The sequence below is a fragment of the Zea mays genome, chromosome 2, assembly GCF_902167145.1.
Source record: "Zea mays cultivar B73 chromosome 2, Zm-B73-REFERENCE-NAM-5.0, whole genome shotgun sequence".
NCBI lineage: Eukaryota > Viridiplantae > Streptophyta > Magnoliopsida > Poales > Poaceae > Zea > Zea mays.
The window spans coordinates 172,761,946-172,774,886 of record NC_050097.1 but is presented as its reverse complement, the minus strand read 5'-3'; the positions used below and the strand labels follow the sequence as shown (position 1 = coordinate 172,774,886).

Here is a 12,941-nt window from a genome sequence, read left to right as displayed (position 1 = left end):
TTGGAGGAGGTTGTTGAGGTTCCACCAGCATTTCTTGTGCTTACCTACTCACTCACACCGATAGACCAGCTCCATTTGTGTGTCGACCACAGGGAGTACTACACAGGTAGGCTTTCTTACTTGTATACTACAAAATTTAAGAGACTATAATTTTGTTGTATTCATCAATTGGATCCAATACAGATGCCATTGGAATTGTCACTTCCATCTCGGCTGTGGCGCCGCACCGATCCAGAGGGCAACATACAACCAGCTCTAAGAGGACTATTTCCCTGTGCAATGTCAGGTTCGTTATACATAATTGTTACTATTTTTTAGCCGCGTAGGGATTTGTTTCCTCTGCCTTCATCTACATATGCTGCATTATATGACTCTTCCTAACATACTTAAACTAAAAACAGCAACAACAGTTCGGTAAATGTTGTTCTCTGGGGTGGGCAAGCTAGCTTATTCCCTGGAGAACAGATCTACAACGATGGTCAGTCCTCTCCACAGATCCTGATGTTTGTTGGCACGCTTGTCAAGAAATACGCGGGTATACTAACTTTGAACTTTTGCATTTAGTGCTTTTTTATAGTTGGGACCTAATGCCCTTTGTTTTAGATGGACTGTGCTTGTCTGGAGGCTCACCCTGTAAGTGGTACATTAATCCTGATGTTCCTGAAGCAAGTGCCCTCATGGCTAGGTAATATTCTGCTATGCCTGGTGCACGTATCAGACTGATGTTTGGCTTTGCTCTGTTCTAACCTGAGCTTGACTCATTGTATGTAAAAACCAGTGCGAGAAAAGCGCATAGTCCCATTAAGTGGAACGAGGTTCTATCTTCCAATCAGCCTATGCCTCATGTTTCTGAGGAACAGAAAATCGCTTATATCAGAGATCTGCACCCATTTGAGAATAAGGTATGTTCCATGTTTCATTCACTTAGTCAATGTTGCCTTACCAACTGCCATGGTCTTCTGTTATTGTTTTCCTGCAGTCATGCCATAGTTGGTTGGAACTGGGAATATAGCATGACCGTATAGTTACATGTTCGTGCAGGATAGAGAATTCTTGGTGACAGTCACTGTAAAAAAGATTGGAGATAGGTGGTGGTACAGTGCATGCAAAAAATGCACCCGCGCAGCTGTGGCTCATGGGGATTCCTACAAATGCAGCGATCAAGTTTGTGCTACCATTGGCACGCCCAACCAAAGGTTAGGCGGCGTCTCTTCACTTCAATTGCCTCCATTCTACCTTTGCCTCCCAACAGCTCTCGTTGTTTTGACTCCCACTCACATCTAATATGCAGCGACTACTTTTCTATGCATCACCCTGAGTGACCGTCTCCATTTCCTATACACACGGCCTACCCATTTTCACTGTGCTGACTCAGTATCGCCATGTGTTTTAGGTACAAACTGCTTCTCACTGCAGGGGATGAGACGGGTGACACTAACTTCATCCTCTTTGGTCGGATGGAGCAACGCATCATCAAGAAGCTGTGCGATATGCTCATTGCCAACAATCCGACCGGCTTTATTCCTGATCCAATCACAGATCTGCTCGAGAAGACGTATATATGGAATGTGAGTTTCTCTGACCACACAATCAATACTGGAAATATTTGTTTCCAGGTCAACGCAGTCGTGGCAGAGATAGGTACTGCAAAGGACTCCATCCAAACATCTTCATCGGGGCCAAAACAGTCACAACCTGTGCTATTGCAAGGCGCACCCAGAAGCATTGAAGACACTCCTAGCAAAGCCTCTAACTTGGTCATGCCTTCGACCCCGCTCACACCCCAAAGTTCTGCAACCAGTGTGCAAGATAAGGTGTGCATCCCATACACTTTCAGATTTATGTAGCAAACAGTACGCGCTGTGACTGACCCTTATATGCAGACTATTGGTATTGGCAGCGGCATTGTGGTTCCATGTGCTACTCCCGCTATAACAAAGGAACTGACAACCACGTCTAGGAAGAGGTAAGTTCCGCTTCGTCGCACTCCAACACAGCTTTATTACATGCCTTCATGGTTCGTACAAACAAAAAAAATGTAACTGATAGTGATTAGTGTGCATATACTCAATTTTAAAGAAAAATGCAAATAGGAAACATTTTTATTGCATCACCGACGCAGTCCTCAAGATCATGCTCTCATGGGGTATAGGTATCTGTTAGCTTCAGTTAGGTTTAGTCTCCATCAGATCTACATAGTGTTCACTGTCGACACAGTTTTCATAGTTTTGATAGTTTATCGGATCTACACAGTTTTCGGGGTTCCCAGGCACACCAAGGTTCACATACATTTCACATACATCTGAGTCTGCCACACAGTTTACCAAGGTTCAAACATACATGTTCATAGATAGGTAAACAGATCTGAGTTCTGCCATATTTCCCCTTTTTTTAGTATGCGAAGGACAGCAAGTCGACATTATGGAGTGCTTAGCCGACATCAATAAGAGATTATGTCAGGAACACTTAGCATGGTTCGAGCATATGGGCTTATTCATTTCAACTTGAACAAATTCAAATAACAAAAAACTTGCAACCAAAGATGTTTTATTTTACTGGATTGAACATAGGAAAAGAGATGACATGGAGGAAGCTGTGAGAGTGGGAACTAAAATATATTGTTAGCACACACAAATCACACATGGTTGTTGCTGGCTGTCGGCTAGCTTCTTTTGAACCGGACATGGGTGTTGCCGGCGGCGAATATTGACGACGAGAACCTGTGTTTCCTAGCACCGGGTGACTACTGTTACTGCCAGGTAATTTGTGGGGTGCTTATAACAACAACCTTGGCATTCTTCGTGCAGCCGCGTGCGAAGTGACCTTCCTCACCACATTTGAAGCATAAGGTTGGGGTTGTGACAGCACTAGCTACCCTGCGTTGCTTAGCACATCCCTGTAATAGAAGTTCCAATGTAAATCGTCTGCCGTGAGAAGCAACATATGACAGCAGTAGAAATTAGATGGCCGATAAGCATTAAAACTTACCAGGCAAGAATGGCCAGATTGGGCACAGTTATAACAGCTAACTTGTTCCAGAGAATTGTCAAAGAAGTCGGAACAACATAGATGGCTTTGTGCCTCTAACCTTGCAGCTAGGGCACTATTGCACTGCACAAATAATTAAAGTCCTACATAGAGGGCACTTATCTTATCCTGTAATTAATACATGTTGTGGATTCAAAAAAAACACATATGCAAGTTTCAAGGATCCTGTTATGGAAGGGGAAGCACAACATCAAATATACCTGGTATTATATAAAGAAACATCAATCAAAACATATATCCTACAGTTAAATCTTAGTCACCTAGCCCACAAAAAAATGCATAAAAAATAGCTCATGTTTAATTTCTGTGTATGCATTTTTCTTCACACAACACTAGAGGGAAACAGAGACTGGAAAACAAGCTAACAAACAAAAATCCCATTATGGCAGCAAGCTAACAAATTAGCTTAAACAAGGCAAAGAAGCGCTACCTCGATATCATCTGGTGGGTAATCATTGGCACATCCAAACATATCATGACCTGTTTCTCCACATCTTATACAGAATGTGGATTGATGATCATTCCTCTTGTGCTTATCAGGGCAATCCTTCACCATATGCCCTCCTTTTTTGCAGATGAAACCGTCTTGACCCTGTGAAATAGGTTTGTTTGTTCTTGAGAATGTTAAACACCAACAACAACCATCACAGAAAAACATACCAGGAACAGTATACACAGATAATGGTACCAAAACAGATGAATAACACAGAAGATTGAAACAAACAAAAGAAAACTTAATCATTCTTTACTTCGAATACAAAGGGAGGCGTGAATATGGAAAAGAATATATCACAGAATTATTTGAAAATTGAAACATGTGCAGATTTTAGTGAGATATGTTCTTAGAATTTATGCATACTTGCCAAAGGATAAAGTTTGACTCAGGACAAAATCACAGAGCCAAAATCTGCACATGTATCAATGTCGCCGTCAGTTCTGTTGTTGTTGTTTCTAAAACAAAGCCTCATATGTCAGATTAGTACTTTGGATAGAAGACAAAATTGAACATTAGCTTTTGAAATTGTTGCTAACCAAGCTTTTCATTCTAGGACAAGGTCTTCGCCTGCAAAGACAGTTACAAAGAGGTTGTTCACCGACGTAGATGGAGGAACCACTGCCTCCAAGGATGCCGCGGATAGCGCTGCTGCCCCTAGGTACCTTTTCACTTGTACCTCTAGGTTGTCCATGAACGCCTAGGCAAGAAAATATTTTTGTTTCCATTCCTGTCCTAGACTGATATGTCTTAGACTATCTAATTGTAACTCTGTCCCCTTTTCAGCCCTACCAAAGATGCTTAGTCACAGAGGGGCACAGGTCTTTTGGGCTCACAGTTGTAGCTGTTCGCTCTTTTGGATGATCGTTGTCTACTGCTTTTGTATCCAAGTTGCTATGTACAGCTGCTTTCGGAAGGATATATGATATATGTTCATGTACACACGCTCGATATAGATTGGCCCAGAGCAGACCTAACAAGGTATGCTGGTTTGATCTTATGCTACATACTTAGTCTAGATCTGCACATTTTACACTTCTATTCTCAATTCATCTTGCCTTGTCGGTGTTCTATTGCTACGATTTTTTTGTATTGATGGCTTACTCCAAAAAAAATTAAGTGTTCTGAATGTTTCTCACAACTGTGTTTCAGGTTACTACTAGATCATGGTTCGCCATCGATGCTATGCGCAGGCCACGCTCGATTTCTATGCTTGTTGACGTGAACGTGCTTCGCTCCCTTCATGTTTAAGCCTAAGCAGCTTGGTGTGCTTTTGTGTACAATGATCATATGCTTGTTGCACCGTACATGTATAGTCTATGGAGCTGCAAACTGTTAGAGTTCTGTGTTGTTGTACTAATCACCGTTTAACAACTGCATGTACGCTGTCTTTTAGAGACAGTTGTGGAACCTGCGTCCGCGCCATATGTATTATATTATCGTATTGTAACCTACAATATGTTTGTGTTCCTACAACGTGTTTGTGTTCCTAAACTGTGTTTATATATGATGTATTACATAATGTGTCTTTGATCGCCGTAACATACTGTGTTTGTGTTGAATTCTAGCAGTATTTTACTACGGCTGTTTTTTTTTGGGTATGTGTGGTTTATGTAACTTTCAGGATCTCAAATTGCCGCTTCTCTTCCATGATTTAAATTGATTCTGGTGATGTCATTTTTACATCCGGATCCGCGCCAAGGGCCAGCGGCAGCTCGCCAAGGAGCTCAACATTAATTGTGACAAATTATTGGAGTATGTTCGTATCTTTATTGGTGTTGATCTGACAAATTATTATGCTATCGATAAGGAAGATAGGGCGCCCATAAGGGCGCCACATGTTCTCATTTCCTTTCGCAGGTTCATGGAGCATGGTTACCACCTTGGTTAGTGACACACTATGCTCGTTACATGGTAAGAGCGGAACCACAAACATTTATCACTTCAATTTCCATTCTCATGCTTTCCCATCACTGACCACAAATATTTACCGCTGAAATTTCCATGCTCATGCTCTCTCATCGTTATATTCATCATCATTTGTAGGAGGTTGTCTCAGGTCACTGGAATTATCATGGAAAACCTGTTGTGCAGAATGTTTTGCATAAGGTGCTTGTGCCTCTTCATACTACTTGCTTTAATTTCCAATTTCAAAAATGTATCCTACAAATAAATATTACCATCTAATATTTCAGGCATCAGAAAAATCAGCACATGCAAAGAAATGGGTTGAACCACATATTAAGACTGCTAAGATGGTAATGCCCATCTGTTCATGTAATTTCTTTTGTATTATCTTGGGCTGACAATAGTCCTTTCTATGATTGAAGAAATGGATTCCTGTTAAGGAGAAATTGGTTGTTCTCAAGAAAAATGCAGAACCTTATGTACAAAAGGTATCGACAAGATCAGTGAAGTTTTATGAGTCATCAAGGGATGCTGTGACACCTCACGTTGTCAAAGTTAAAGAGTTTGCTCATCCCTACTACCAGGTAATTGCTGAATTTTCTGTTCCAAAAATATATACAGCTTCTTCATTCACTACTTGGAGGGCTGCAATGTGTTGATTATAGCAATCCATATGCAGTTGCTGATATTCATTTATTTGATTATGTTGATCCAGGAAGCCAAGAAGTTTTCTAAGCCTTACATTGATCAAATTGCTGAGATCACTAAGCCACATGTTGAGAAAGTTAGAACTACTCTGAAGCCATACACTAAGAGAGCAGTTCATGCGTATGGGTCATTTATTGCGTCTGCAACCACATACCATCGACAGGTTTGTGGTTCTTACTAATTCCACTGCAGTCCCTGTTGCATGCCAATACGTCCTATTGTGCCATGGGCTGTAGGTAGTAGCTGTAGCCTAAAGTCACACTTTGATCTGGTATCCAACTCGTGTGACGTGTGCATATCTGCTCCCAAGTCTTACCACTTACCCTCTAGATGTAGCATGCGAAGCTGCTTATGGTTGCCATGAAAAATGCCATTGTTTTTGCCCTTTTTTCCCTGAAGGGAGCAGTATAAATGTTTCTGCATAATGGCGTACCAAAAGGGTCTAGAAATGATAACCCTTCTATTTATAGTGTGGGAGCAGTATAAATGTTTCTGCATAATGGCTTACCAAAGGGTCTAGAAATGATAACCCTTCTATTGATAGTATGGTCTCTTCTATTTTTAGCTGCTTCATTAAGCTAATGAATCTAACTTTTATTTTGATATACTTTTAGTTGGTTGTTATGTATGTTTAGTTAGTTCTACCAGTCCATGTGATATTTATCATTTGTTTTTAAAAAAACTGATGTGACAAGATTCCAACATGTTCTTCTCCCTTGTAGGCTCAGGCGACCATCATGGACTACCTCCATCAGCATGGGGTACCCAAGTCATTTGCAACAAAGGAGTTAGTTTGGTTCCTGGTAAGCACCCCACACTAATTCGGCAGTGGACCACAACTTTTAGTAGCGGTCATCTAACAAACATAGTTCTTTATGTACAGGCTTCTGCCTTGCTAGCTCTGCCTGTCTTCGTCATATGCAGGCTTGTAGTAAAGACCTTCTGGTTAGTTTCTCATAATCTGAATGTGGAATGTTGGTTCCAATCATAATAACCTTGAGTAACTGAAATTGTCTCTGTTGCTTTTTATGTAGCACCAAAAAGAATAGAAGGCCTCGTGGCGGTAATGGTAACGGTAACCATGGCCAGAAGAGACACAAGCGGCGATACGCCGACAAGTAGACCAATCTACCCAACACTTTAGGGTTCAGCATGCGGTGTTTGCATTGTCGAGTGTTGGGGCGAAGGCGAAGACGCCACCCTTCGCTCGAGGCCGTCGTCGTAGTCGTTGGTCCAACGGAGACAAGACAACGGGCAGGGACACCCTTCGCCCCATACGACATCGGACGAAGACCTGTGACGAGGTCATCCCACTGTGCGGCCTCGTCCAGCATGGAGACCCACGTGTGATCCGGCCCATTGTAACGGGCTTTGCGTGGCCGCTGCGTGTTACGGGCCTAATTTGTAAAGGCATCCCTGTAATTACAGTCTGTAACCCCGCTTTATGGGAATATTCTGGGGATAACCTAGGTGTCTGAGGGCACATGCGTCCTTAACACAAGACGCTGGGCACTCAGATACCTATAAATACCCCCGCACAGTGCCCTTGAGAGGCTAGATTAACAGAGCTATTGCCATCTTGCGCGAGAACCCTATTAACGTCACTATTCACCCCCGTTGGCTCCCCTTGCAACAGAGAGCAAGTTCCAACATTTGGCGCCCACCGTTCGTGCTACGAAAAAACCACCCGCGATGGCACCCAAGAAAGCTAACTCGAAGGCTGACGAGGCTGCGAAGGCAGCACTACTTGCCGCAAAAAAGGGCAAGGCCCTCGCCCTCACCCACTCCACCCACCAAGAGGCTACTGAAGACGACGTTCTCCGCACCTGCGAAGACGACACTCTCCACACCTGTGGCCCTGAAGGACAATCACAGCCTCCCACAGGCTTCGCCCCACCGGAGGGCGCGGACCTCACCGAGGACGGTGAAGTCCTCGGCGTCTCAGCGGAAGAACAGCTACAGCTACGCGCCCTGCGCCTCAAGAACCGCAATCTCCAGAGGCAAAAGGAGATACTGGAGGCCAAGCGTCAGCGCGTGTCCGCACTAGCCAAGGTGCGGCAAATGATACGCGACGAAGAGCAGAAGGCCCAGGACCTCGAGCGGGAGATCGCGCTGATGCAGCGCGAAGGCCACCTCGGCCTGCAGCATGGGCCACCCCTACAACAGCGCGCACAACTGGAAGACATGCGTGAAGGCCACCTTGGCCTGCAGCACGGGCCACCCCTGCAACAGCGCGCACCACTGGAAGACCCGCGCTTCCCACACGCCGCGCCATTCCAAGGGGTCAACTACCTCGACGAGCAAAGTCCCCTGGCGCCACATCTGCAAGTGATGCCTTGGCCCGCCAACTTCCGGGCAGGGACCTATCCCAAGTACAACGGCAGCACTGACCCAGCACAATACATAATGAGTTATCAGGTCGCCGTTGCATCTTCCAGAGGGGACGACGCCACGATGGCCAAGTCTTTCATCATCGCCCTCGAAGGCCCAGCTCTCACCTGGTTCACCAGGTTGCCTCCGCTGTCCATTGATTCCTGGAGAAGCCTCCGGGACAAGTTCCTGCTCAACTTCCAAGGGTACCGCCCAAACACCGACGCCTTGGCCGAACTCTCGCTCTGCAAGCAGCTGGAAAAGGAGACTCTGCGGGAGTATTACCGCAAATTTCTAACACTCAAGTCACAGCTGCCCTCAGTCGATGACCAGATCGCCATCCACTACGCCATCAGTGGCCTTCGCGCCGGCGTCCTCTATAGCCACTGCATCAGAGATCCCCCCAAGAACCTCCAGGAATTATATCAGCTATTTGAAAAATACGCCAAATCCGAAGAGCTCCACCAGCGCAAGGTTGAGTCTCAAAGGAAGCCCAAAGATGCTCCACAGTCTAGCCGCACGTGGACGAGGACTCCGCAGCAAGACTCCGGTCGAGACGGCCGCAATCAACAGCAAGTGCACAACATCGCCAACCATCACCCCGCTGCTGACGCCCCTCGCCGCCAGGAATATCCCCCCCAGGGCCGCGAAAATAGAACTCGCGGCAGGGGTCGGGGGCGTGCGCAGCCGCCGCGCCGATTCTACTGTCTCTTCCATGGCGAAGACTGCGCCCACCAAACCAGAGACTGCCGAGAGATGAAAGCCACCAAAGACAGGATGGCACGGGCGCAGCCAGCCGACAACCCCAGAGTTGTCGCGCACACTTACCAGCAACCCCCTCCACCATATATCCATGCCCCCGCCCCGCATCCACCGCACCACGCTTACCAACACCATCAGGAAGTACAAATCGTACCTCCCCCACCCCCACCACCACACCAGCAACATCAAAACATCCCCCACGCCCCAAAGCAGGAAGACTTCGCCGATCAGTCGTATCGCGGAGTCATTCACATGATCACTGGGGGGTCCAGCACCGACTTCGACACAAAGCGGCAGAAGCGGGACCACTACCACAGCATCAACCACGTCGCCATCACTGGCCTAGTCGTGCAGACAAAGTGCTCCCACGTACCGCTAACCTTCGACGCACGAGACGTCGACCTGCGCAGCGCCCCCCACATCGACGCCATGGTTATCAACTGCAGCGTGGCAGGCTGGGACCTGCACAAAGTCCTAGTCGACAATGGCAGTCAGGCGGACATCATTTTCCTCCACGCCTTCGACCGCATGGGCATAAGCCACAGCCTGCTCAAGCCTTCGGACAACCCGTTGTATGGCTTCGGCGGCAAGGGCACTTTTCCTGTCGGCAAAATAGAGCTGCCTCTCTCCTTCGGTGTAGCACCCAATGCCCGAAGTGAGCAAGTGACCTTTGATATTGTGGATATGGTATATCCGTACAACGCCATCATGGGCCGGGGCTCCATCAATAAGTTTGAGGCAGCCATTCACGGACTGTACCTATGCATGAAGATACCAGGTCCGTTAGGCGCCATTGCGGTCTACGGCAATCAACAGACTGCGCGCAACATAGAGCGGGACTTCGTCCCCGGACAAAGAAACGTGCACTGCCTCACGGCCCAGCGCGAGGTCCCAGCGTCCATCAGCCCAACCGACAAAGAGCACGACAAGGCACAACTGCAGAGCAACGACGGCACCAAGACTGTTCCCCTCGACTAGGCCACACCCAAGCAGACAGTCACTATCAGCGAAGACCTCACTTCGCATGAAGAGGAGAAACTCCTCTGCTGCCTGTCCAAGAACAAAGATGTCTTCGCCTGGTCAGCCCTTGACCTGGTCGGGGTCAGCCGATCCATAATTGAGCACAGCTTAGGAATCGACCCTTCGGTGAGATCGAAAAACAGCGGCTTCGCAAAATGTCCGACGAGAAGATAGAGGCCGCCAAGGCAGAGGTGCACCGCCTCCTGGAAGCCAAATTCATCGAGCCGGTGGCTTACCCCACGTGGCTCTCCAACGTTGTGATGGTGCAGAAAAAGAGCGGCAAGTGGCGAATGTGCATCGACTTCACCAGTCTCAACAAGGCCTGCCCAAAGGACAACTTCCCGTTGCCGCGGATCGACAACATAGTCGATAGCGCGGCCGGATGCGAAGTCATGTCACTCCTCGACTGCTTCTCCGGTTACCACCAGATATACATGAAGGAGGAAGACAAGGCCAGCACCAGCTTTATAACACCCTTCGGCACATATTGCTTCATCAGAATGCCGGAGGGACTCAAGAACGCCGGGTCCACCTTCTCCAGGCTTACCAAAACAGTGCTCCAAGGGCAAGTTGGCAGAAATATATTCACATATGTGGACGACATCATTGTCGCCAGCAAGAGCAAGGAGGACCATCTCGCTGACCTCGCCGAGACATTCGCGAACATGCAAGACGCACGACTCCGCCTAAACCCGGAAAAGTGCGTCTTTGGTGTTCGCCAAGGCAAAATATTGGGCTACCTAGTATCACACCGCGGCATCGAGGCCAACCCAACCAAAATTCAGGCCATCATAAACATGACGCCTCCGCAGTCCGCCAGAGACGTCCAGCGCCTGACGGGCAGATTGGCCGCCCTCAACAGATTCATCTCCAGATCCGCTGAGCGAAGTCTTCCTTTCCTCAAAACTCTCCGTGGCGCAAAAGACTTCGCTTGGGGACCAGAGCAGGCAGCGGCCTTCGCCTCTTTAAAACAGTACCTGTCGGAGTTGGCAGTCCTTACAAGCCCCGGCTCTTCGCTACCCCTGTTGCTCTATGTTGCGGCTTCGCCGCATGCGGTCAGCGCGGCACTGGTGCAGGAGCAGACAGTTGAAGGCGTGATCAGGCAGTGCCCAGTTTATTACGTCTCAGAAGTGCTGACACCGTCCAAATGTAACATGACAGAACTGGAGAAGATTGCCTACACAGTTGTTATGTCTTCGTGCAAATTGCGCCATTATTTTGAAGCATTCAAGGTCCGAGTCACCTCCGATAGGGGACTCGGCGAATTGTTCAGAAACCCAGAAGCATCCGTGAGGATTGCCAAGTGGGCGGCCGAACTCTCCGGCTACCACATCAATTTCGAGCCCAGGACAGCCATCAAGTCACAAGTCCTGGCAGACTTCGTCGTCGACTGGACTGGGCCAATAACACAGCCGGACCCGTCCGCAGAGAAGGTTTGGACGATCCACTGCGACGGTGCATGGTGCCATGCGGGGGCAGGCGCCGCTGCAGTCATCACCTCACCCGTCGGGGTCAAGCACAGATATGCAGCGCGCCTCAGCTTCACTCTGGAATCTGACAGATGCACAAATAATATAGCAGAATACGAAGCAGTCATCCTCGGCCTCCGCAAGCTGAGGGCCCTTGGGGTCACCACCTGCATCATCAGAACAGACTCCAAGGTAGTTGTCGGCCAAGTCGAGAAAGACTATGCAGCAAAGGACCCCGCACTTATGCAATACCTCGCGGCCATCCGAAGTCTCGAGAGACAATTCAAGGGATTCACCTTGCAGCATGTGGACCGGGCCAAGAATGAAGAGGCCGACGCACTGGCCAAGGCTGCCGCCAGAGGCGAGTCTCTGCCCTCCGACGTGTTCTACCATGTCATCGGCACGCCAGCCGTCCGGAGCCCCGAAGGGCTCCAAATAACCAATGACAGCGAGGGCCACCGCATAGTCAACCTTATTATGACCGAAGACTGGCGGGCACCAATAACCCTGTTCCTACAAGGGTACTACCACCCAACTGACATCAACAAGGCCAAGCGCCTCAAACATCGAAGCCGGGACTTCATGCTGATTGAGGGCCAACTCTACAAGAAAGGGGTCAGTTAGCCAATGCTTAAATGTGTCACCGAGACCGAAGGCGTCCAAATCTTGCGCGAAGTCCACAGTGGTACTTGCGGCTCTCACGCAGGGCCAAGGGCCCTAGCCGCAAAAGTGATCCGCCAAGGCTTCTATTGGCCCGCAATGATCTGCGCTGCAAATCGGGTTGCAAGGTCCTGCGAAGCCTGCCAGAAGTTTTCTCCTCGATCAGGCAGCCCTTCGCAATTCACAAAACTGATCGCACACACATGGCCTCTCCAGCGCTGGGGCCTGGACATCGTCGGGCCCCTGCCCACGGCTCAGGGGAACCTTAAGTTCGCCTTCGTCGCTGTCGAATACTTTACCAAATGGATCGAAGCGAGGGCCGTTTCCACAATAACATCAAAGACTGCACAAAAATTCTTTTGGCAAAACATTGTTTGCCGCTTCGAAGTACCATCCGAACTAACAGTCGACAACGGCAAGCAGTTTGACAACCAAGACTTCAAGGATTTCTGCTTCTCCATTGGCACCAAGCTTGCCTTCGCCTCAGTATATCACCCGCAATC

General features: G+C 48.0%; 1 long non-coding RNA gene and 1 pseudogene across 2 annotated transcripts; both read left to right on the top strand.

The window, feature by feature from the left end:
• Positions 1–407: 407 nt before the first annotated feature.
• Positions 408–823, top strand: LOC118476384 (uncharacterized). The gene is made up of 3 exons (XR_004856374.1): positions 408–535; positions 604–685; positions 779–823. It is a non-coding gene; the product is annotated as an uncharacterized lncRNA (long non-coding RNA).
• A 4,576-nt stretch (positions 824–5,399) lies between these two features.
• LOC103649082 (Apolipoprotein A1/A4/E domain superfamily pseudogene) lies at positions 5,400–7,325 on the top strand (annotated as a pseudogene). The gene is made up of 7 exons (NR_161348.1): positions 5,400–5,455; positions 5,588–5,650; positions 5,737–6,033; positions 6,165–6,320; positions 6,880–6,960; positions 7,041–7,102; positions 7,192–7,325. The product of NR_161348.1 is annotated as an Apolipoprotein A1/A4/E domain superfamily pseudogene (transcript).
• The last annotated feature ends 5,616 nt before the right edge of the window (positions 7,326–12,941 follow it).